Below are 26,682 nucleotides of genomic sequence, written 5' to 3'. Positions count from 1 at the left end.
CCCCAGCTGTAGGGGGCACAGTAATTGCAAGCACAGAGTTAATGAAGATTGGCCGCAGATGAATACCTGGAAATACTTTTCTTGAAAAAAATAAAACACAAGATATGATCTTCCTTCATAGCTCTTTGCCTCACTCATAAAAAGCTTGGTAAATAGGCCTTGCGCTGTGGCTCAGGCCTTTAATCTCACCACTTTGGGAGGCCAAGGCAGGTGGATCACTTGAGGTCAGGAGTTCGAGACCAGCCTGGCCAACATGGTGAAACCCGGTCTCTACAAAAAATACAAAAATTAGCCAGCTGTGGTGGTGGGTGCCTGTAATCCCAGCTACTCTAGAGGCTGAGGCAGGAGAATCACTTGAACCCAGAAGATGGGGGTTGCAGTGAGCAGAGAGATTGTGTCACTTGGTAAAGGGTATGCAGATGTCAGATTCCCTGGATGATGCAACACTGCTGCTTTTCTAAACAGATCCCCAAAGCCAGGACACAAGGAGTTTTCCTAACCTCCAGAAAGTCACCTATTGCAGTCATTATCAATGTTCTCTTTCTTGGCAATAATAAGCTATTTCTACACACTCCTTACAACATGTAGCCACTGCCCACTGAGCATCCATCCATGTGACTTCTATGTCCCAGATGTTCTTGCACTGGGAAGGGTCTATGTGACTGGGTTTGGGCCAGTAAAATATGGGTGGAAGTGATATATGCCACCCTCAGACATGGCATTTAAAGTGATGCCATTTGTCTCCAGCCTTCTCTCCCTTTCTGCAATAGCCTTGTAAACTATATGTTCCAGATGATATGATACAAGATAAAAACAGCCTGGATCCCTGCATTATCACCTGAAGAGCCACCCGACCAAGATCATGTAGTGGATGTGGGTTGAGTGGCTCTTCTTTACAAGCCCCTGAAAGTCTGGGTTTTGTTAGCCTCTCCTAACAAGTGCAACCATCTGGCCAGGCTGCAACCACCCTTTCATCTCTCTATTACTAGAAGAACTGAAATAAAATGAACTTCCTGGCCGGGCGCGGTGGCTCACACCTGTAATCCCAGCGCTTTGGGAGGCCGAGGCAGGCGGATCACAAGGTCAAGAGATGGAGACCATCCTGGCGAACACGGTGAAACCCCGTCTCTATTGAAAATACAAAAAAAACTTAGCTGGGCGGGGTGGCGGGCACCTGTAGTCCCAGCTTCTAGGGAGGCTGAGGCAGGAGAATGGCGTGAACCCAGGAGGCAATGGAGCTTGCAGTGAGCAGAGATCGTGCCACTGCACTCCAGCCTGGGCGACAGAGCGAGACTCCATCTCAAAAAAAAAAAAAACAAAAATTGAACTTCCTTCCTATTCTTCAAGACTTTCTATTATTGACCTTGTTGCATATAAAGCCACAGCACAAATGCTGAGTGCATTCCCCATGCCAATTAAATTCAAGTATTCTGTGGCATAGCTCCTTTAATCTTCTCCTTTGAAGCAGATGCTATTCTCATTTTCATTTTACATATGAAGAAACTGAGGCTCAGAGAGGTTAATTAGTTTGCCCAGAGATCCACAGCTTGTAAGTGGATTCGCGAGGGTTGCAACAGAGGCCATCTAGCTCCAGACCACGTGTTTTTATTCATCACACTGTCCCACTTCTCCATCTAGCCTTTCGTGTCAGCACCAGTACATTCTTGAGCACTGGGCATTTCCACTAACACAGTGTTGGCCGCTGGGTGGACTCGTGGCGAGACCCTTGATTCCCACTTGGCTTGGTCTACTTTAAGAGAAGCTCATTACAGCCAGATCTCAGTGGGTAGCAGGACATGTGATATCTGAGCAGAGAATGGGACACCCTGGTCCCTTGTGATTGTATTTTTAAAGAGGCACTGCTTCTTCAAAACATATCAATTCGTGACCACTATCGGAAGCTGTCTTCACAAACAACCCTAGGTCATGATTATTTCCTTGCTATTTTAATGCTTTCCTTTTAACTGAATTCTAGGCCTATGCAGCCTTAAAATTATATAGCTACCTTCATGATAAGTGAAATTTCTCAAGGAATATCTTCCACATTAAGAATTCATGCTCTGAATCACATTACACTCTGGCCCAAGAGCTGAGTCAATGAGGCATTGGTGTTTTGTATTTTTGTTTCTGTATTTTTCTGAATGGTTCAAATCATATACAATGAGTAGATATTCTCTTTATAATCAGAAATAAAAGCTATTATCTGTTAATGAGGTGCTAGCAGAAAGAAAATGATTCAACTATTACAGAAGCCATAACATCGCTTCTTTAGGGCAAACACCCCAACCTCCAGAAATAGGCTGGTTTTGCTATGCTTAGACAAACCAAAGATTTCATGTATTCTTTCCCTGGAGGCACAAAACATGCTGGTACCAATAAAAATCACATCCATCACACTAACTTGAGCTTTGTAAGCAATACATGGTATACTTTTGAAAGCCACGGCACGACTAGATTGTCTAACCACTGAAAGTCTTATTTTAGAAAATCTCGAAGTGTTCAAGAAAGAAAAATACTAATACTTGTTTTTCCAGGGCTTGGGCCTGGGGACATTTATCTGAGGCTCTCTGCTTGGCTGCAATTTGACAAGCATGGCCAGAATGAATCAGTTTTTCATCCTGGGAGTCAACATGGATCCTGGAATTTGGATACATTTTCTCATTCAAATTCCAGCTTCCACATTCTCTTACCTTGGTATCCTAAGCAAATTAGTTATACCCCACTGAGGTGCAGTTCTAGTGACCTGTGCCCTGAGGACTGTGCTGTAAGAATGAGTTGAGATGATCTCTCTGGAATACCCAGCCCAGGGCCTGGCCCAGAGAAGAGCACTTAGCTCAGCACCTGTGCATGGTAGCACTCAATAAACATTAACGATATTATCAATAATTAGGAGGATTTTTTAAAATCTGTGCTTTGAATGCCTGTTATCACCTTGACACACAGGATACAGCATTTGCTATGTAAAACTGGCAGGATTTAGGTTAGAATTGAGCCAGAAGTCAAACACCCTTCAATTCTCTCACTGAGACACCTTTCTGAGCTGGACCTGGAATTGCAAGAATATGGCTCAGTCTCCTTTTTATAGATTTGTGATGATCCAAGAGGATGAATCCTCCCGTCACTACCATTATTGCTCTCGCTGGATCACCCAGATGGCCTTATTTTCTCTTTTAAGTTACTTGTAATTTCCTTATGGACATTTCTGCCTTTTGACTTAGTGGTGTTCTTAGTCCAAACTCTACTCTGTATCAGGACCCAGATGCTCCGATGCTGGTTTTCGGCTGTGAGGAAATGGAGAAGGGGAACCCCAGGAGTTGTAGCAGTTGGAGGGCTGGGAGTACAGTCCCAGGCACTAACAAGGCAACTCAGGTGGTGTCTCTGGGCCTTGGTTTCCTTCTTTGTACCCCATAGGGCCCTCCGAGGTCCCAGAAGTTCCCTAACTTCAGAATAGATGTCCTTCCTCCAAATGTCCCCAGCTCACCGTCCCATTAGTTGGTATGGCCCAGTTCCTGGCCCCAAAGAAGCTCAGGGTTTTCCCTACCCGGCGTCTGCTCCAAGCTTAGAATTAGCCCGTGTTTGGGATGTGTCATGGAAAGTCTATGTTGGGCTTTGCAGTCAGCACTTCTAGTTCCAAACCCTGGCTCTGGCACTACTTATTAGGTTTGTGACTTGGGACCAGTTCTCTTCTCAGAGCCTTTGTTTGCACATCTGTAAAGTGGGGATCAAGGCACTCACCCCACAAAACTGTGAGTACCCTAAATAAAGTGGATAAAGTTCCCACCACAGTGCCTCACACACAACTAACAGTCCCAAAATAATAAATGCTCTAAGTACAAGGACTTGGGCACATAATTTGACATTTCCAGGATTTAGCGTCTCCTTCTGTAAAAGTGTGTGATATGATTCAGTGATTTTTAGGGTCTTTTGTTATCTCAAATTCTGAGTCTATGTAAATGCTCATGCAACTGGAATTCGCCATCTTGTCTGAACCCTTAACACTACTGCTTCTGTGGCACCTGGCAGGGAGCCTTATGCATGCAGGCAATTTATCAATGCCCGGGGCAACGCCCTCTGCATTTCTAAAGTTACCTCTTCTGTATCAGGGGACTTTGTTTTTCCTTCCCAAGCAAATGAAAAATATATTCAGGTGGACCCCAAACAAAGGCATGCTTTTCTCCTCCTTTGAAAATACAGCTTCTGTAGCATTGTTTGCCTTTTTAGGAATTTCTCTGGATTTGGAACACACCAGTAAGACTGTGGATTGTAGCATGTGCTGATTGTAATCACACATCCAAAGCCTCCCCAAATTCAATTACATTTTGGTGGCTCCTAAAAAAGTGACATTTGACTTTTAAAAATGGCAAAATTTAAAAACCAGGAAGGCCACAGGACCAGCCTTTGCTCCATACCAGGGTTCTGCGTGTTTATTCACAGCATTTCACAATTCGTCTGGAACGAAAACTAAACCAGAGAAATTAAAAATTCCATTTGAATAGAAAATCCCCTGTTCATCGTAAGATCTCTTCTCAGCCAGAAATGAACACAAACCAATATAAGAAAAATCATGGTGAATGTCTCTGCTCTGCAGAGAGACAGCCCCCGTTTACTTGAGGAATTAGTTTTAAATGGTCATTTCCTGGAACCATGAGGCGACACAGAGGTCAGGTCTAATCAACAATTTATAAAAGCCTATTAAATCCCATGGGTCAGTTTTATAGTAACTGGAGTGTGGAATTTTAATCTCCTGGCATGGAGGGGAAATGTGGAAGAATGCAGAGCTGAAGTTCTGAAACAGCATCTTTCTTTGTAAGATACACTGGGGCTACCCCACCCTAGGCTTCTCAACTGGTGGGACCCTGCTCCAAAGGCCCTAGTGGGGCAGATGAGCTTGAAGCAGAAGGGGCCTGGTGGGGTGAAGAGGGAAAGAGATTTAGGCACTTGGAGCCTCTTCCCCTGAGATTTCTAGGGGTTCCACCTGTGCCCTTCCCTGTGTTCTTTGGCCCTGAGCACACAGTTCTTCTAAACCTCCCACATTTAAAAAGACCGACACTCTACCATGAATGATGGAAGGAGAAGCCAGGATAAAACAATTGCCTCCGGGATGGACCCACCCCGAACACCTCCTCCTTCCTCCCTCACTCCTTTTCCTAGTTTATCTGTCAATGAAAAGAGTCCAACTCTGTGAAACATCTGAAGAGATTTATTCTGAGCCAAATATGAGTGATCAGTGGCCTGAGACAGAGCCCAAGGAGATCCTGAGAACATGTGCCCAAGGTGGTCAGGCTACAGCTTGGTTTTATACATTCTAGAGGGACATAAGACATCAATACATGTAAGACATAATCAATACATGTAAGATGTACATTGGTTTTGTCTGGAAAGGCAGGAAAATTGGAAGGGAGGGGGCTTTCAGGTTGTGGGCAGATTGGAAGATTTTTTTCTTTCTTTCTTTCTTTTTTTTTTTTGAGAAGGGGTCTCGCTCTGTCGCCTAGGCTGGAGTGCAGTGGCGTGATCTCAGCTCACTGCAGCCTCTGCCTCCTGGGTTCAAGCAATTCTCCCACCTCAGCCTCCCGAGTAGTTGGGACTATAGGCACCTGCCCCCATGCCCAGCTAATTTTTGCATTTTTAGTAGAGATGGGGTTTCACCATGTTGGCCAGGCTAGTCTCGAACTCCTGACCTCAGGTGATCCATCTGCCTTAGCCTCCCAAAGTGCTAGGATTACAGGCAAGAGCCACAGTGCCCGGCCACATTCAAAGATTTTCTGATTGGCAATTGGTTGCAAGAGTTATTATCTAAAGACCTGGAATCAATAAGGGGTTGTGGAGAGTAAAGTTTTGTCATGCAAATAAAACCTCCAGGTAGCAAGCTTCAGAGAGAAGAGATTGTAAATGTTTCTCATCAGACTTAAAGAATCTGTTCTTTCAGTCTTAAGGTTTCTGTGTTGATGTTAATGTTGGTCAGCTGTGCCTGAATTCCAACAGGGAGGAGGGTATAATGAGGCATGTTCGACTCCCACTTCCCATCATGGCCTGAGCTAGTTTTTCTGGTTAACTTTGGAATGCCTTTGGCCAAGGGGAGGGGTCCATCAGTTGGTTGGGGGACTTAGAATTTTATTTTTTGTTTACATACCAAGGAAATGAGAAGAAGTTAACGGTTGACTTTAGGGCACATAAAAGATTGAGGCCAGAGAACCCCTGGGTAAGTCTTTAATAAGCTATACATGTCACAAAAATATTTGTTAGTAGTAGTATTTCTATTTCAGAAGGAAACTGTAAAACCAGATTGCCTGGGTATTTTTCTGCAGTTTCAGTCGGAGCGAAGCTGGAGGCTCTGACCGCCTGTGGAGGGTGAGGCTCCTGACTGCAGTTGAGTCCTACACTCAGCTAAGCAATGGAGGGCCCCGGGGCGGACATGCTTCTTAGGCTGTTGGCTTCAGGAGAAGCAGTACAGCTTGGCACTTAGGAGTCTGGGCTCTGTCAATGGACAGAGCTGGTCCAAGACCTGTTCTACCACTGATTAACATGAACTTGAGCAAATGCTTGTGTTCTCTAAGCCTCTGTTTTTCCAGTGTAAAATGGGTAAGAATACTCATCTTCAAGACCGGTGTAAGTATACAATAAATAGCACATGGACTGTGGCAAGTATATGAGTGACACACATGTACTTAATAAATCTTAGGTTCATTACTGATCTCACCTCTCAGCAGTCTACCTAGTCTCTTGTTGAAATCAGGTGGTGTCCTCAGCCCCAAATTGGAAGGGCAGGCATACCTCCACCAGTCAGAAACCTACTGCAGTAGAGGGAGCCAGATGCTAACATCCAAAATACCGATTTCAATGGGGGCTCCATCTGCAGGGAAGACATGCAATTTAGCAAAATGAACCAGTAGTCAACCCTTGCATTGCCATGTTTTCACAGACTTTGGAGGCCATAGTTAGCAACATAAGATTTTGCACTTACTGCCATCCTGTTACACAAGTTAATCCTAGGATAACATTTCCATATCCTTTTCTTAGACAATTTTATCCTCTTTAGGCTCTCTATATACTGAAAACTACTGACAATGCATTTGTAGCCCAAAGCTCTCCTTCAAGCTCCAGACTCCCAGATCTTTAATACCTCCTTGGATTTTCACAGGCTCATCAAACTTAACACATACAAAGTGGAACTCTGTATTGCTTTGGCTTCTTTTCCTCCCACATTGATCATCTCCTTAAATAATGCCTCCATGAACGTGGGTGGTCAGTAATGGGCCATCCTTAACTCTTCTGCTCTCCTCACATCTAATTCATCACAGCTTTGCTGGGTCATTCTCCAAATTTTGCCTCCAATTCTTTCCCGCAGCCCGGGACCAGTCTCGGAATGATCACAGTCTTCCGCCATCTGGTCTCACTGAGGCCACTCTTGCTCCACTGAGATGCTGTCTGTGATCAGCAGTCAGCGTGAACTTTGTAACACCAAATCCTATGACATCATCCTATTCACAAGAAAGAACAATGGCTTGGAATGGGACAATGACCACAGAGATTCAGGGAAGTACAAAAGCGGGTACCCTGCCTGTTCGATGCCTGACAACATAATTGGTACTCAATAGTGATCTGATGAGCAAATGCATGGATCCCACTCCCTTGTGTCCTTTTTCTACAATATGAATGATTTTCTCAAGGCCTTTTCAATTCCTTTACATGCCACAGTGGCAGAAGACAAGGGAGACTCATGGCTTTTTCTGACTAAAGATTCTCTTGGAATTCCTCTCTGCAATCTCTGGCTCTTAATCTTTTTCCCGCTTCTTCTCTAGTTGCAAAAATACTGCTTTTATAATATGCTACTGTAAGAAAAATACAACGTACCCAGTCCACATTCCTATCTGACTTCCTTTGCAGAAATCAATCAGAGTTGGGTTGTGTTGAGTTCTTTATGCAACCTCATCATCCTGTCCTCTTCAGCAATCCCAGGGCTCTCTCCTGATTCAGTGAACTGGTACTTGGCTGCTCGGGGGTAAGAGGGGAGATACATTCATATTTATGTCATTTTAGATGCATCATGTAAATTGAGTTCAGAAACCTAAGCTCTGTCTTTAAAAATTCCCTGTGAGATAAAAGAGAGGAGCCTATAAAGGCCTCCACCCCCTGCCTATGGTAGCTGGTTGACAGCCCATAAACACAGTTGTTCCATGGGACAGAAGCTCCAAGGTCATGGAACTGGGCGCTGGTCAGGGGCAAATCAAGGGCACGATGGTGAATTTTATATGTAGCTAAACTTATTTCTTTTATCTTTATTATACATATATAATATTTTATAATATTTATCATCTAATGCATCATATTACTTTATTTTTATTATCACAATCCATGATGTGATTTTAATAGTGATTGTAACCAGAATCACTGTATTATCAGGCATTTTGAAATTGTACTGCACATCTCCCAAATATAGTCATTTGGTCTCTCGTGCACCTTGGCCAGCAGGAAGGAGAAGTTGCAGTTCATTAAGCATCAACACCTCCAAAGAGATGTACCTGGCACCCCGCAGTACCATCAAGAGATCAGAGAAACCAGCCAGAAATCATAGACAGCACGCCACCAAACCAAAGTTCTGGAACACCCACCTCACTTGGCCCTTTCTTTAAGCCTTCAGCTCCCATTCTCTGCTTTCACCCACCTCAGAAGGTGCTAAGGCCTCCCCAACAACAGCAGAACAAGGCAAGGAGGCAACTTATACCTGGCCCTTTGACCTGTAATAAATATTTACTGCTGAGAATGCCTGACTCTGTTTTCTGATTGCATGCACTGGTCACACTTCCTGGATATTTGATCAGTTTCTAATTTTACACCTAGTTACGGGTTGAATTGTGTCCCTGCAAAGAGGTATGTTGGCGTTCTCACCCCAGTAGCATTGGATATTACCTTATTTGGAAATAGGGTCTATGCAGATTTAACTAAGTTAGATGAGGTCATCAGATGAGATCCAATCCAACAGGAAAGGGGAAACCTGGAGGACCATGTGAGGACACTCTGGGAGAATGTTGTGTGAGCATGGAGGACTGGCGGGATGCATCTACAAGCTAAGGTATGCTTGAGGCTTCCAGAAGCCGGGAGAGAGGCCTGGAACAGCTCCTTCCCTATCACCTTCAGAGGGAGCACAACCTTGCCGACACCTTGATTTCAGACTTCTGGCTTCCAGAACTGTGAGACAATAAATTTCTGTTGTTTCGAGCCATCTTGTTTGTGGTATTTTGTTACAGCAACCCTAGAATATTAATGCATGCCTGTATTTCTACACAGATACATTCTGAGGTTATTACAGTCATTGCTACAAGTATAGGTCCTGGTGTTTGACAGACCAGGAGTGAATTGTGGCTCCCCACTTTCAAGCTTTGTGACTACAGACAAATCACTCCATCTGTCCGTGCCTCAGTTTCTATAATTTGGAAAAAAAAAAAAAAAGCATAAAACGACTTCATGCGTACCGCGGCGGTGACGCACGAAGTGATCATCTCACAGGCTGGTCAGGGTTCTGAGATGAGGCCAGCCCACGTGAAGTCCTGAACAGAGGTCTGGGTCAGGCGGTGCCGGGACTCTTGTAGCTGCTGGAATTATTGCTTGGGATCTTGGAGTGTTTGGCAGTGGAAGCTCGTGTCTCTTGTGACATGAAACCCAAGATCAGCATGGTTCCAGGGCTGGCTTCGTGACACCCAAACTGTTCAGTCACACAGGGCCCTGCATTTAGAAGGGCCCCACCCTTGGTTTAATGTCAGATGCTGCTAGAAAATCACATCATATGGGGATCAAAGACTGACCACTGGATTTAAAAACGAGGGAGTCATCGGTGACCTTGGCAAAATCAGTTCTGGGGCAGTATCCTGGCTAGAGTGGTACAACAGAAGAAGCGAAGGAAGGGATCTGGGGACAGTGAGCACCGACGCGCTCATAAAGAGTTCTGTGTAGAATGAAAGCTGAGAAAGAGGTGGGAGCTGGAAGTAAATGTGGAGTCAAGAGAAGGTTCTCTAAAGATGAGCCATACTACAGTACGAATGCACCTGGATGGAAATGACCCAGGAGACAGGGTGAGAAACTGGTGACCCAGCAAAGAGCGGGACAATTGCTGCTGTAATGCCCTTGAGTATCTGAGAGAAGCCTGGGTGGACTGCGTACCCAAGAGCGCGCATCTGTTCTATCCACGGAAGGCTGGGTGGACTGCATTACCCGAGAGTGCGCATCTGTTCTAGCCACGGAAGCCTGGGTGGACTGCATTACCTGAGAGCGCGCATCTGTTCTATCCACGGAAGCCTGGGTGGACTGCGTACCTGAGAGTGCGCATCTGTTCTATCCCCGGAAGCCTGGGTGGACGGCATTACCTGAGAGCGCCCATCTGTTCTATCCACGGAAGCCTGGGTGGACTACATTACCCGAGAGCGCGCATCTGTTCTATCCACGGAAGCCTGGGTGGACTGCATTACCTGAGAGTGCGCATCTGTTCTATCCACGGAAGCAGGAGGGAGCTGGAGCCTATGGTCGGCATGCAGGTGGCTTGGTAGTGTTTGGGAGGGGTTTGGGAGTTCTGGAAGTTCTGCGGATTAGTTCTAGTTTCTGTGCAACAGAGCAAGATCCTGTCTCAAAAAAACGAGGAGAGCAGGAGGAGGCAGGAGGCTTGAGAAGGGAGGGACAGAGTGGAATAATCATCCAGGGCATGTATTTTTCAAAGCCCATTAGTGGGTTGTGAAAGCAATTTAGAAAAGCTGCTGTCAGAGCATTTTAATGAAATGAAAGAGGATAGGATCAGAGAGAAGAAAAAAGGAAATACCAAAGTAGTAAGTGTTAGTTCCCCGAACTCTCCTTCACTCCTACACATATAAAAATGTAATTTTAAAAAACAAGTGTGTCGAAGATGGAGCTGAAGAGGTGTGTGGATGGACCAAGAAAAGGGAGCTGGACCCCTCGAGACCGACAGCTGTGAATCCCTTAAGGAGACTGTGGTCTTCCTGGCCGTGTCCGTCTGCCTGGTGCAGGCACACCCCAGGGCAAGTGTGCTTCAGCAGGGGTTGGGGTTGAGCCCAGGGAGTGCCCTGAGAGAGACCAGGCAAGAGAATTGAGGAATACGCAAAGGAGGTGTTATGTGTTATATTATGAAACATATACCTGGTCTTTAACCCTGTCGCCTGCCATACAACTCCAAAAATCCTTAGACTCTCCAAAGATGTTTCTGCATGCTAATGAGTGGATTGACAGATGGCAGTCCCTGGTTACGGGAAAGACCAAGGCCGGATTAGAGGACTGGGACTTTGAGCCACTGTCTCACTTGCAGGGACGGGAGAGGGACTGAAGGTTAGGTTGATCACCAATGGCCAATGGTTTGACCAAGCAGACCTTGGTAATGAAGCTACCACAAACACGCCAAAGGCCTGTGTTCAGAAAGCTTCTTGGAAGCTGGCCTCCCCCTATGCTTCTCTTCATCTGTATCTTTTGCAATGTCCTTTACAATAATCCAGTAAATATTTATATTTCCTTGAGCTCTGTGAGCTACTCTAGCAAATTAATTGAACTCGAAGAAGGGGCTGGGGGAACCCCGGCTTGATGCCGGTCGGTCAGCAGATCTGGAGGCCGGGACTTGTGGGAAGGTCGGGGCGGGGCGGGGCGGGGCGGGGCGGGAGAGGGGCGGTCTCGCGAGACTCAGCCCTCGCCCTGTGGGAATTAAGCTGGAGGATGCACAGCTGGTGTCGACTGCTTGGTGTGTGGGGAAAACCCCCACACATTTGGTCACAGAAGTCTTCCATGTTGATGATTATTGCGAGAGCAGAGGAAAAACACGTTTTTGTTTTGTTTTTCACGTACAGGTTATACGTGAAAACATGGAATTCTTGCTGGGAAGGAGGCAGCAGGAGATGGAAGAGAGACAGAGGCCAGGGGCAGAGCTATGGGTTGCAGGACTTGGTGGTGACTGAGCGGAAGCAGCTCCGCAGGGAAAACAAAATTTCACATTTCCTCCTCCAGACGGAGGGCAGGGGAATTGTGTCCCCTTAGAAACGCTCATTTGCAGAGAGGTTCTGTTAAATGGCTGATCGGGAAATGCTTTAAGGGTCAGAGGGCTTTCTCCTTGCCTCTGCACTGGGCTTTTCACATGTCATGTAAACAATTTTGAAGTCAAATGGTATCATAGCTGGGTCAATTTCTCCAGCACTCACCCAGCATTGTTTTCCTCAAAGGCAGTTCTGTTAAATTAAATAATCCTTCCTTCAGCTCAGTCAACCTTCAACAGCTATTTTGCTAAATTTATTACTTTTTATCTTTGCTTCAGGAATATTTATTTTATAAAAGCATCATAATCCTTGTGAAATATGAAGTCTTGGTTCTTATGCCAGGCTCTTTTTGTCTCTCTAAAAAGCTTGAGCATAGCTTTCTCTGGAGCCTTTTATACCTTCATTACACCATCTTCCATGAGAAATAGAAATAATTCCTCAGAATGTTAAAGACCAACTACAACCAAGAGGTTTAAATGGGCTTATAGGAAAGTGTAGCTAAAATATTCACTTTTTCTTTTCTGCTGTTCATTTTCTTTTGCTCTTAGGGTTGACAACTTTTTCTCTTACAATAATTATTGTTATCGTTTATTGATTTTTTTTTTTTTTTTTTGACGGAGAGTCTCACTCTGTCGCCCAGGCTGGAGTGCAGTGGCGTGATCTCGGCTCACTGCAAGCTCCTTCTCCTGGGTTCACGCCATTCTCCTGCTTCAGCCTCCCAAGCAGCTGGGACTACAGGCACCTGCCACCACGCCCGGCTGAATTTTTGTACTTTTTAGTAGAGTGGGGGTTTCACCGTGTTGGCCAGGATGGTCTTGATCTCCTGATCTCATGATCCACCCGCCTACGCCTCCCAAAGTGCTGGGATTACAAGCATGAGCCACTGCGCCCGGCCTATGGTTTATTGATTCTTAAGCTAAATGAAATATACCTTAGTAAAAAACTTTTAAAAGAGGTTGATTTCCACCTTATATCAGCAGTTCAAATTAGACCTTATCATGATCTACCTCCTGAGGTCTTGAAACACAGTATTTAAAGTATCTGATTCCATATGGCCCTGTCATGTTATTCTGCTTTCTCAGCCATTACTCCAGCTGCTGCATGCTCAGAATAGCAAACACATGGAATTCTTACTCATGGTTTGTCACTGGTAGGAGCTTCATGTTAAATTGCAGCCGCCTGGTAACAACAAAGTGCTTCATCTCTGAAATCTCTTGTGATTTGCTAGCTTGAAGTAATTTACATATCCAACCCTGTTACACTTCACTGGCAGGGCCTGTGCAACCTACCACAGGTGGAGGGGCGATGATGATGACGACAGCACAGAAAGGATGGAGGTGGGAAGGTGCCTATGCATTCAGATACTCATGTGTATTTGAGTAAGGATTTGACACACTACTAGCCTGGGTGGTGACAGTATGCGCTGCTGTGCCCTGACCTGGTTAGGAGATTCTTCTTCATATCTTCACATTCTCTGGTCTCCTAGACCCAAAGCTCTCAGTGTCCTCTATCCTACTCATTACTTACCCTTTAAGGAACTCAGAGCCAATAATAATAGAGCACTTTGGGAGGCCAAGGCGCATGGATGACCTGAGGTCAGGAGTTCAAGACCAGCCTGGCCAACATGGTGAAACCCTGTCTCTACTAAAAATACAAAAATTAGCTGGGTGTGTTGGCAGGCGCCTATAATCCCAGCTACTCAGGAGGCTGAGGCAGGAGAATTACTTGAACCCAAGAGGCAGAGGTTGCGGTGAGCCGAGAGTGTGCCATTGCACTCCAGCCTGGGTGACAGAGCAAGACTCAGTCTCAAAAAAAAAAAAAGAAAAAGAAAAAAGAAAAGAAACAGAAAGCAAACTATTTCCAAAAAGGATATATATATATATGTATCTTGTAATTATATTGAATATTTCCAATAAGGTCTAAAGGCATAAAAGTCAGCACCAGAAGTGTGAGAAATAAGCACGTATAGGACAGGTGGTTTCTGATGGGTCAGCATAACCTCTGAGGGGCCAGTAAGCCACACTTGGCATCATGCTGTGTAATGTCAGTAAGACACTCCTGCTCCTCATACGATCAGGAGGTCACAAGAAATGACAATGAATTATTCATAACAATCCACCCTGTCTGCCTGTGTGAGGATGAGAATAGGTATCCCAGTCTGGCAAATGCTGCCAATGCCCTGTCCCTGTGCCTTCAGAGTCCTAAACCATTTTCATTCACATTTGCGCTCCACAGCCAGCACCTGGGTCTCTGTCAGAGGACAGCTCTCTATGGGACTTGCTTTGCCTGCCTGCATAGAGAGCTGGAAGCACTTAGGGCAACCCTTAGTCTGATTGATGCAGGGGTATAGTGTCTCCAGTAAGCTGGCCTCCAATCTGGCTACTCTTGTGGGGTCCACACTGTCTACAGAGCATTCCCGTTTGCACCGCTGCTCAGCTTCCTTGCTTTCTGGCCCCCTTTCCCCTCTCTCCTCTTTTCCTGTGAATATTTCTTCATCTATTTTCCATGAATCCTCACCTCAGGGTCTGCTTCTAGGGAACCTGGTCTGAGACCTTCCCTCATCTCCTGTTATAGACAAGGAGCCTGAGATTCTATTTAGATCAAAACGTAGGGAACAAGACCAGGCAGAACCTAAGCATTTGTTTGTGGACTATACTGTTTCCCTCATGGACTTTCTCCATCATGACACACAGTCTGGATCATTGGGACGTGACGCTCTCCTAAGTTGTCCTCCACTTGTCCCGCAGTTACAGTTCTTGCCTGCCTCCCCGGACTGAAGCCCTTAGAGGGTCTGGGTCACATCCTCCGTCTCTCTCCATGTTTCGCAGGAGGCTTGCATTGATTTTTTTTTTTTTCTTTTGAGACAGAGTTTTGCTCTGTTGCCCATGCTGGAGTGCAATGGCATGATCTCCACTCACTGCAACCTCCGCCTCCCAGGTTCAAGTGATTTTCCTAACTTAGCCTCCTGAGTAGCTGGGATTACAGGCGCCCACCACCACGCCCAACTAATTTTTGTATTTTTAGTACAGATGGGGTTTTACCATGTTGGCCAGGCCAGTCTTGAACTCCTGATCTCAGGTGATCCACCCCCCTTGGCCCCGCAGAGTGTTGGGATTACAGGTGTGAGCCACTGCATCTGGCCAGGAGCTTCGCATTCTAAGTGGTGCCATAATGAACTCGTGGGAGCTCAGAAAACAATACCCCAAAATGAGGGCGTCAGAAGCAAAAGTCATTCTCTGACCTTCTGCCCTCTGGTCGCTCAGCCACATCCTCCCTGAGGCTAGCCAGAGAAACTAGAATTCTCCTTCAAAGTGGGTCATAGGACCCATAACCTCTTTTCCCCAGAGCCAGCCACAAAACCTAAACGTACTGCTGTAACTTTCCCTCCACCATTCTGTGTAAAAACTGGCCATAAAGAAACTGTCTGACCTGCTGTGACTAACTGTAGTCATGAGTGCATTCCAGAGAGGGTCTGGCTCCATACCTGGAAAAAAGGAATCTGCTCAGAGAGACCAGGAGGAATCTAGACAGGCCTTGCTGGGTCTCCCCAAGCAGTCTGTTCGCACTCAATCAGACTCTCTTTGTCCAATCACATTTCTACATGGCTGTCCATATTTGTTGAACCTAAACATAAACACAACTTCCCCTGTATTTTTGGGTCTTCATTCTGAAGGCTCCTCTGTATACACTTTAAGTAAATCTGTATGCCTTTTCCCCAATTAACCTGCCTTTTCTGAGTTGATTTTACAGCAAACCTTCAGCAGGTGAAGGAGAACTTTTCCCTTGGCCCCTACAAACTACACGTTCCTTCCCTGGGTGCTCCAAGCCTCTCTTGTTTCTCACTCTTTTTTTCTTTTCTTTTCTTTTTTTTTTTTTTTTTTTCTGAGATGGAGTCTCATGCTTTTGCCCAGGCTGGAGTGCAGTGGCATGATCTCAGTTCATTGCAACCTCCACCTCCTGGGTTCTCCTGGCTCAACCTCCCAAGTAGCAGGGATTACAGGTGTGTGCCATGACGCCCAGCTAATTTTTGCATTTTTAGTAGAGATGGGGTTTCACCATATTGGCCAGGGTGGTTTCGAACTCGTGACCTCAAGTGATTCGCCTGCCTCAGCCTCCCAAAGTGCTGGGATTACAGGTGTGAGCCACCACACCCAGCTTATTTCTCACTCTTTGCACTTACCACTCCTGCCTGGAACCCATGTGTTACTAGTTAACACTGATGATTCCATCCACCATAGCTTAGACATCCCTTCCATTGTGAATCCTTTTCTGATGCCCAGGAAAGGATGAAGTACCCCTTCTGTATGCAACCACATTGTCCTTGAATAGAAAGCAGCCTGGGAACCAACCTTGAATCTGCCCTTTCCTAGCCCCATTCTTTGAAATTACTCTACCTCTGATCCCAAGGTCCCATGGAAGCACAGTTTAAAACAGGGAGATTGCCTGAACCAACACGAAAGTGTAGTAGGTTATTTGTATTATTTAGATCATATATGTAGTCTAAGGTCATCCTGTAAATGGTTTAGGGAAAGACATTAGCTACAAATATTAGGGAAAACAGGGATATGAGATGTGCCCAGAGAAAGTGTTTGTCATAGGGAACACACACCATCTGTTAAGGCAGGAATCCTGGAATACAGAGAGGATGGGTGGGTTCCCCGTGACAGATGGCCAGGAGCGGGCTCCCACCATGGGGGAGGGACAGGGAGCTGTCTGACTGGCACTTCATACATCAGACCTCACCCGACTGAGGGGATAAGAAGCTTTGAAGAAGCCACCCTAATAAAGCACCTTCGTCAACCTAGGAAGACCATTCTCCCGATCTGTGCCTAGTCCGTCCCACTGGCTGTCCCTCCTTCCCTCCCTCCCTCTGTAGGCTCCTTTGCTCAAAAGCCATGAAACCTTCCAAAGGGTCTTGCCATCCATGAGGATGAAGTCTCCTTCCTTCAGCAACATTAGTCTAGCAGAGAGCCAGAGGAATCTCCTAAACCCACCCCATCCCACCCCCAGGGTCCCTGTGCTTACTTCATAAAAGGAAGAGGGATAAATACCTTTTCTTTTTTGAGACAGAGTCTCGCTCTGTCACCCAGGCTGGAGTGCAGTGGCCAGATCTCAGCTCACTGCAAGCTCCACCTCCCGGGTTCACGCCATTCTCCTGCCTCAGCCTCCCGAGTAGCTGAGACTACAGGCGCCGGCCACCTTGCCTGGCTAGTTTTTTGTATTTTTTAGTAGAGACGGGGTTTCACCGTGTTAGCCAGGATGGTCTCGATCTCCTGACCTCGTGATCCGCCCGTCTCGGCCTCCCAAAGTGCTGGGATTACAGGCTTGAGCCACCGCGCCCGGCTGATAAATACCTTTTCTAAAAAGACAAAAGCCTCCGACTTTGTGGGATCCCTGAATTGTCAAGGAGAAAAACCATTGCAAAGGACAGCAACAAAGCACTTGAATTAGGGGTTTTCCAATTCAAACTCAACACAAATATGTCTGTCTCTCGAGTCAAGCACTGACCACACTGTCCTGCCCTTCCCAATCTAAGTATCCCCTGCTAGGCTGCGAGGTCCTTTAGGCCTGGAATCTTAAAGGAGCGCCTGCACACATGAGTGCAAATGAATCTTTGGGCCAGCCAAGATCCCACACCTCCCAGCAGAGCTGAAACCAGAAGCTGGTCTTGTCCAATCTGGGTTTGTGCCTTCCTCACCAGCCACCCCAGGGATCAGTGTGCTCATGTGGCCTGAACACATACAATCAATGCCCACTGGCTCTAATTCAGTGTCATGGTTTCCCGGAAAAAGAGGATCCTAAACTTTCTTTCTGATCTTCGCAAATTAGGCTTAATATAATTCCAAACAAATACGCCGGAATACAATTTCACTGGAAGAATTAATGAGTGAATTTGCCAAAAAAATTTGGGGGTGGGGGAGAAGATAAAAGCATAGAAAGTGGCCGGGCACGGTGGCTCGCGCCTGTAATCCCAGCATTTTGGGAGGCTGAGGCAGGCGGATCACTTTAGGTCAGGAGTTCGAGACCAGCCTGGCCAACATGGTGAAACCCCGTCTCTACTAAACATACAACCTGGTAGGCAGAGGTTGCAGTGAGCTGAGATCATGCCACTGCACTTCTGCCTGGGCAACAGAGCAAGACTCTGTCAAAAAAAAAAAAAAAAAAAAGAAACACAGAAAAACAAGGGCAGAGAGTGAAGTGGGGCTTGCCCTTCCTAGTATACTTTGTTTGTATTATGGAGCTGGGGAAAGGCAGGTTTATTCACCAAATGATGCCAGACCTGGGGGAAAACTATGGGGAGAAAAGAATAAACTTTTGTTCCTACTTTATAAACCGCTTACCAAATGATCCCAAATGAATTTAAGTAGTAATCTAAAAAACTGAAAGCAGAAACATTAGAAGAAAATATAAAAGGCTGGGTAATTGATTGAGGAAGTGGAAAGGTTTTCTATGCAGAGGGGCCATTAAGGAAATTTTAAGAAAAAGCACAAACATTTGATGATGCAAAAGGTTAAAGATTTTGTATAACAAAATGTATATCACTGAAGCGATAAACATTCAGCACTTAAACAAAGTCTGGACAGCAAGACGATGAGCGTTTAGGTTCCACGTCCCTTATCCGGACAAGGGTGTGCTGAAGTCAGACACACCGGGACTGCTAGGTCCTGCACAGACAAGGTGGCTGGTCTCAGCACTCAACTCCTGGTGTGGGATCCTGGCTCACTTTCCGAGACTCAAAGGTTTCCATGCAATCTGACTAGTGCAGCTGCCCTCAGTTACCACACAGGACAGACATCTGCCTCCATTCATGTTTTAAAAGTATTCTTATAATCAAGCCATAGTTAAAATGCAATGGGAGAGTTCAGTATTTGGGAAAAATCTGTTAACAATTTCTTAACAACTAAAGTTCATCCAGCTAACTATTTAAACTAGCTATTTTTTAAATTTTGAATTCCTGATCTACCAAATAAAATCAGATACATAAAAAACAAAAAGTCTCTTTATCCAATTTATTGGATTAAATTACTTAAAAAAAAAAGACTTCACTCATTAAAAATACAAATGTTTCCAAATTTGCTTTTTAAAATGACTCAGATTTTGAAAATTTGAAGCAAGTGGGGGGTTATGTATTAATACTCCATGGCCAAATGGCATCATCAAATAAAAATGAGATATACACTCATAGTAGGAATTAGGACACCTCCCAGATCCGTTTCTCATTTGGGTACTATAAAACCCAGCAATGTCTTTTAAATCACTCTTAGGATGATTTTTAAAACAAACCAGCATACCTTTATAGCCTTTCCTACATCAAACTGAATCAGGGGCTCTCAATCATGGACCATCAAGTTTTGGGGTAATTCAAAGTTAGTAATGGAGGTTCTTACAACCAAAGATTTTTGACCAGAATAAGATATCTCACACAGGCTGGAATGCCGATAGCCTTAAAAAAATCCGATTTTATTTTCTTAGACTCTTTTACAAAATGGGTGTGTTTAAACTTTCATCTAACCATTAGTGAGTTTAAAAACCATTTCTGCTACAAAAAAACAGTGTCATTTAATCATTCATTCATTCACTCATTCATTATGTGATTATGCTCTTGAGTGGTTTTGCCAGTGGCTGTGTTAACTTGTGTGGTTCTATTCACACTTTCAGCTGACATTCCACACTTCTCTGTGCTGATATACATATGTATTTTTTTATTTTTATTTTTATTTTTTATTTTTTGAGACAGAGTCTCTGTTGCCCAGGCAGGAGTGCAATGGAGTGATCTTGGCTCACTGCAACCTCCGCCTCCTGGGTTCAGGGGATTCTCCTGCCTTAGCCTCTGAAGTAGCGAGGACTACAGGGGACTGCCACCAGGTCCAGCTAATTTTTTTGGTATTTTTAGTAGAGACGGGGTTTCACCATGTTGGTCAGGCTGGCCCTGAGCTCCTAACCTCAAGTGACCTGCCCACCTCAGTCTCCCATAATGCTAGGATTACAGGCATAAGCCACTGCACCTGGCCAGGACTTTAAAACTCAACAGGTTAAAGATCACACTTAGGCCTGTGCACAGTGGCTCACGCCTGTAATCGCTGCATTTTGGGAGGCCGAGGTGGGTGGATCACCTGAGGTCAGGAGTTTGAGACCAGCCTGGCCAACATGATGAAACCCCGTCTCTACTAAAAATACAAAAAATTAGCCAGGTGTGGTGGCGGGCACCTGTAATCCCAGCTACTCAGGAGGCTAAGGCAGGAGAATCGCTTGAACCCGGGAGGCAGAGGTTGCAGTGAGCCGAGATCACACCACTGCACTCCAGCCTGGGCAATAAGAGAGAAACTCTGTCTCAAAATAAATAAATAAATAAATCACACTCAGTATTTCCTCCCTACCTTCTCCCTTGTTCGCACAGCACGATGATATGTGCATGCTCACACACACACTTGAACTCCATGGCTTGCCTAATGACTCATCAGCCTTCTAGTCTCTTCTTCAACTCCCCTTGTCACTCCCCATCGCGCCCCATCTGATAGGTCCATTTTTCTCAAAACACTCCTTCCCTTGACTTCTGTGACACCACCCTGTTTAATACATATCTCTAAATGAGACTTTTTACTTTTTGTGCTTTGGAAAAATCTACGAAACAAATCTTGAGATATATTTGCTCAGCATTGGAGACCTAGAAATGTCTGCAGATGAATGTTAAATTTGCACAGCCATGCCTCTTTGATCACTTTCCAAAGGCTCCTCCATTAGCCCACAATACTCCTTTGAATCCCTGAAATTCTAACTCCAACTTCCCCACTTCATCTCCTTAATTGCAATAACGCCTCAATAGCTGAGGTTACTGGTCCGTGGAAGGTGCTCTAACAGTAGATTGAAGGCAAACTCTAATTTAAAAATACCTCATTTCAAACAGTGGGTGTTTGCGAAAGGGGGCTGCAGCTCTTATGAGGAGGGATTGCTATTAGCAGGCCTCTGTTCCAGGTCTGAGACACCCAGAGAATGATCTATCTTTTCATAAGTAAATGTCCACACGCACTTAGACACCCTAGAGAATTCACTTGGCCAGCACCCAGGGAGAGAGGAAGTGAGAGAACTGAAAATTCACTGAGCAGGAGTCCTTTCTCACTCAATGGATGTAACTAGCCAAGAGGAAATAGTGATCTCAGGACAAGAACCCTGAAGTTACCACCCCATCTACAGAGCTGTGTGTGAGGACATTCTCAGAGTTGGGAAGGCTGGTTGAGATCTGAAGGCTTCTGGGCAGCAAAAAGGCAGTGCTCTCCAGAGGCTGGGGTTCCCTCAGATCATATGTGATCAAACCCAAAGAACCTACTCATATTAATCGGATGCATGGAAGCTACTTGAGTTAATTGGATACACAGATCAACAATCCACTCTAAATTTACAAGGGTGGATTATTATGCTTTTCTAGTGTCCAGAATACACATTTTTACTATCCAAAATACCACATATTACTTGGAGTCAACATTCCTTGGAAGCTGACCCGGACATTAGAAGATTCTGGGAGAACTGAACAATTCCCAAGGTGAATTCCTTGGAACAATGGATCCAGAAGATGCTTCATGAGAAAGAGTGTTCTGTGGCCAAAGAAAGTTGGCAAACATCCCATACTGTGGTGTCATTCTAGAGAGTCCCAATATATGGTATAATAATGAAGACTCCTTAAAGTCCTGCCATAAAAATCAGATTAACATTAGCATTTCCCTAACATATTTTATCACTGTAACTCATTAGTGATTGTTTAGCAAGACTGCATCCTAAAACACAACTCGGTGAATCCTGCTTTGTACACACACTGCATGGAGCGTGCCTCTGGGCAGGTCCGCTGTGCTGCGGCAGAATGACAGACTACTTTTAGGCCTCCATTTCCTCACCTACAAAATGCAATGACTACTACTGTTGTGGGAATGGCTGAGATACTATCTGTAAAGCCATTTTATAATGTGCTACAAAAATGTTATCTGCTTTCTTCAGAGGCATTACAGTCCTGAGGGTGTATTTCTTGCTGTGCAACTCCTCCAAATGCCTTGACAAAGGGATACTTTTGCTCATTCATTCATTCATTCAACACCCCCTCCTCTACTGGTAGGTCTTAAGGGCTATGGCCTGGTTTTCAACCCCAGGAGGCTTACAGACAGTGGGCAAGTGAGATCCACTGCATTGCTTTAAGTGATACACACACACACACACACACACACACACAAGGAATTCTGGTGGTGGTGAGGGGGTGTCTTACCAGGGAAAGCAGGACGGGGTCAGGGAAATCTTTCTTGCTGAAACTATTAGGATTCTTGAAGGATCATTAGGAAGGTTGGATGTACAAGGGGAGTTGGGCACAAGGTCAAAACACTGTAACACGGAGAGTATGTGAAGAATGGGCCTCCCATTAATGGGTCACATGAGCATGGACCTCCCAGGGTAGCATACCCTGTGTTTCATCTGTGATACCTGATTCATCTGTGTCCTCCAAGCAGAGGAAGAGGATTTAGCTAAGCGAGGAGGTTCTTTCTGGAAAGTGGAAGTCCTGAAGTGGGTAGTGGCCCTTGACTTTGGATAAGGTATGTGGCAGGGCACCTTGGGTGGGGATAAGAGTGCTGCTGTGAAGTTAACTTTAAATAAGCACATGCCCCCAGCACTTTGGGAGGCCCATGCCCCCAGCACTTTGGGAGGCGGATCACGAGGTCAGGAGATAGAGACCATCCTGGCTAACATGGTGAAACCCCGTCTCTACTAAAAAAAAAAAATACAAAAAACTAGCCGGGCGAGGTGGCGGGCGCCTGTAGTCCTAGCTACTCGGGAGGCTGAGGCAGGAGAATGGCGTGAACCCAGGAGGCGGAGCTTGCAGTGAGCTGAGAGCCGGCCACTGCACTCCAGCCTGGGTGACAGAGCAAGACTCCCTCTCAAAAAATAAAAATAAAAATAAGCACATGCCATAGCCATCCTGGGAGTCAAGCTCCCTCCCACCTGCCCTACACTAGAGGTCAAGTGTGGGCTATTTCAGTTTCCTCCTCTGCTCCGATGAACTGTCTGAAGGAGAATGTTTCCAGACAAGAGACGTCTTGATAGCAGATTGGTTTTCCCCATGTCTCCAGCCTCCAACTATTGAAAGTCTCCAAACCCAAAAGCTCCTGTCAACAACCTTCTTCCCAAGTTCCAAAAGCAAGGGCCCTTCGCTGTCCCAGGACCCTACCAATCCCTAGCTTGTGATGCTCTCTCCAGAGGTGCCAAAGCATGGGAGCGCACACTTTGGGTATTCCAGAGGCAATATTAGAACCTGAGGCAAAAAGGAAAATCAGCACCTCTATATCCACTTACGACAACATCCTCCCATATTTGAATTAGGTAAAAAGTTCATAAAAGCTCTGCAGTCAGTGAACATGACTACATCTGAAGCCAGAGTTGCTCAATCTGTTGCGTGCCACTGTCAACTCTCAAACCACCAGGCAAGGGAACAGACAAATGGGAAGGCTGGGGGGCGGGGGGAGACTGGATATGACTGTTCTCATTGAACAATAAAGCAGTGTTTTTTGTTTTGTTTTGTTTTGTTTTGAGAGAGAGTTTCACTCTGTCACCCAGGCTGAGTGGAGTGGCACAATGTCCGCTCGCTGCAACCTCTGCCTCCTGGGTTCAAATGATTCTCCTACCTCAGCCTCCCGAGTAGCTGGGACCACAGGCACGTGTCACCATACCCAGCTAATTTTTGCATTTTTAGTAGAGATGGAGTTTCACCATGTTGGCCAGACTGGTCTTGAACTACTGACCTCAAGTGATCTGCCCACCTCAGCCTCCCTAAGTGCTAGGATTACAGGTGTGAGCCACTGCACCCGGCCTATGAAGCAGGGTTCTAACAACACCCACCTTTATTTAAAATGTTGATTTTTGCTTATCATGAATTTTTTACATTCAATTTGGTTTTGTTAAAAAGATCGTATTAAAATACTATTTATCTTAATGATGGAGTGCTGCCCTGTGTGTTTCTTTTTTCCCAGTAAACCCTTTGCACTCCTAGCAAGTATTTCTTTTTGCTTCGGTATTTACAGTCCTTTTGGTCGAAGAGTACTCTGATGTTTCCTTACTGATGACACCGTGTTCCTAAGAAACCCCAATGTGCCCAAAACCGCGCAAGGAAGTGCGGCTACGCTGCGGAATTAGGAAAACTCCAGGGATTTGAGAGCTCTGAGAAGAGAGGCGCCTCTCAGGGCCCAGGGGACCGATCTTGCCCTGTATTTCTTGGCAACATATCACAGGCTTTAAAGCTGAACTTCTGCAAATCCTGCTGTCCCCGCTCCGTCGAGGGGCGCGCCACCGCCGGTGGGTGGACGCGGAGCCCGTGGGAGCCCAGGCCAAGGGTGGAGGCCAAGCCCAGAAGGGGGCGGGGAGGCCTCAAAGTGGGAAAGTGGCCCCGTCCCTTCCCGGCAGGAATCCGGGGCTCCTCCTCCGCCCGCTGTGCAGCCATCAATCACCGCAACAGCCCAAGTGTCCCCTGCCTGGACACAACACAACAACCCTCCTGCTTTTCCACCCGGGGGAGGAAATCTCCGGTCGGAGCATCTGCCCCGCACACTGGCTGGACGCACCAGTGGGGTCCGCGCTGGAGATCAAAACTGTGCGACACCGGGTCTAGCCCGCGCGCTCAGGCGCAGGGAGCACTTGATACCCCACAGGCAGTCCTGCAGGTAGAACTCCACAAAGGTCCCTACCAAACTCCGTCCCTTGCACACGCACGCACACCCGCACCTCGAGCCATAGTGCCCTCCAGCTGCCCCTCACCCCAGCCCCGCACAGGTCAGCTGAGGACACCCGGTGACCCTGCCGGGACCAGCGGCCACCTCGCGCTCCGGAATGTCACCCTGCCCCTTGTCCCCACTCCCTGATCCCCCTCCCCGCTTCCGCCCCACGATCCCCGAGGACGCGCTCTGGCTGTCTTCCCCAAGTCCCCTCCGGAGTGGGGAGAGGGTGCGCGCAGTAGCACCCGCGTCTGGAACCCCAGAGAGCCCCGCCCGTGCCCGGAGCCTCTCCGGGCTCTGGGTGCGGGCACAGGGGGTGGGGTCTCCGCTGCCACCGCCCCTTACCTCGCGCGGGCCCTCCCCGCAGGTCCCGGAGGCGGGGGAGACCGGTGGCCCCAAAGATGAGCGCGGGGCTGGGTTTCACCGCCCGGGAGGAGCAAGAGGAGGAGGAGGAAGAGGAGGAAGGGGGAGAAAGGAGGGGAGGGGAGGGGAGAGGAGAGGAAAGAGGAGGAGGGGAGGGAAGGGCTTTGTGTTTGCCTCGGGCCGTCCCTCGGCAGTAGGGAGCCATCCCCCTCCCCCAGCCACCTTCCAGAGCTCGCAGAGGGGATGGGGCGGGGGTGATCGGATCGGAGGCAGCGACCAAGGCGCCTGCGCGACCCCAGGTCCGGCCCATCCCTCCACTCCCTCTTACCGCAAGCCCCAGCCCCTCCTGACAACCACCCGCTACGCTTACCCGGTTACAAGGAACCCACGCTGCAACCAGGAAAAACTGCCATCAGAAAGTTTATCTAAGCCGGAGCAAACTTGGCTGGACCGGCCCCTGACCCGCCTTGACGCCGCCGCCCCCGTCTTCTGCGCTCCCCGGCCAGGCGAGGACCAGAGTTTTGTTGTCGGAGATTCTTGCCTTTCTTGTTTTAGCACAAACGCGCACGCACCCCTTTCCCATAACGAGCCCCTCCGCCCAACTACAGATCCCGGGATCTGTCGCTGGGGCTGGAAAGGCCCCACTCCAGAGGCCTGAGCTGGCTGCGCCTCTTGGTCCCGGGGCAGGTTCTCCACGGTTGGACACGCTCTGGACGCCTGGGCGGGTTGTTTTGCTTCGGCCTCGCTGGCCGGGGGCCCGCCCACCCCGCCTGGAACGCGGTTTGGATCGGTGCTGGGAGCCCTCTGTAACCCCACAGAAGGCCTCGCAGGCAGGCGGGGACGCGAGAGCCGCGGGGCCGGTTCCCCGCCAGCATCCAGCCCTTTCGGAATCAGGCGCGTCCCTGGTGATTCGCTGGGTTTTCCCACCTCCCACGAGGACCTCACCTTTGGGAATTAATTGCTGACAGTGTTAGAGTTACAAAGTAGTCAGTGTCACAGAGGGAACCTACGGTGTCAGAGAGACAGTTGTTACCGGCAGAAACAGAATAGCGAAGCGGAAAGAAAACAAACCTTATTTCTGTTCTTGTTCCACTTCAGACAGTAGCAGAGGAGACTTGGATGTCATTGGTGTTGCTTTTCGTGATTCCTGCCTTCTAAAATCCCAAGACTTATTTATCATTTATCATCAGCTCAGATCCTGGGAAAACAGCCCCCTGCACTTCTGTTTCTGCTCCAAGACACCCATTAAATAAATAATTGAACACCTGCTGGTGCCAGGCGAAGTTCTAATGCTTGCCAGGCGAAGTTCTAATGCTTGGGATGTGTCGATGAACAAAGCGAAAGTCTCCCTCACCTGGGGGAGCTGATGTCCTGTGGGGAAGGGATGGGAGACAGAGGGTAAACCGTGGCCATCCCTAAGTCAATTATTTGGGGTGTTGGAAGAAGTCGGTGTCAGGCAAAACAAGAAAAAGAATATGGGGGCCCAGAGTGCTTGTGTCAGTAGCAGGTCACAGAATTAAATAGGTCACCGGTGTGGTCAGGGTGGTCCTCGGGGAAGGTGG

At 47.0% G+C, this 26,682-nt stretch overlaps 1 protein-coding gene across 1 annotated transcript in view; it reads right to left on the bottom strand.

Moving 5' to 3' along the window:
• RIN2 (Ras and Rab interactor 2) overlaps window positions 1-25,820 on the bottom strand; it is a 252,710-nt gene extending 226,890 nt beyond the window's left edge. Inside the window, exon 1 of the mRNA XM_025399242.1 lies at window positions 25,491-25,820. The gene's annotated coding sequence lies outside the window, so the exon portion shown is untranslated. The remainder of the gene's footprint in view (window positions 1-25,490) is intronic.
• Between the last annotated feature and the right edge of the window lie 862 nt (window positions 25,821-26,682).

This window comes from Theropithecus gelada, chromosome 10 (genome assembly GCF_003255815.1).
Source record: "Theropithecus gelada isolate Dixy chromosome 10, Tgel_1.0, whole genome shotgun sequence".
NCBI classification, from domain to species: domain Eukaryota; kingdom Metazoa; phylum Chordata; class Mammalia; order Primates; family Cercopithecidae; genus Theropithecus; species Theropithecus gelada.
Note: the sequence above shows the minus strand (reverse complement) of the source record. Positions and strands in the feature narration are given on the sequence as shown.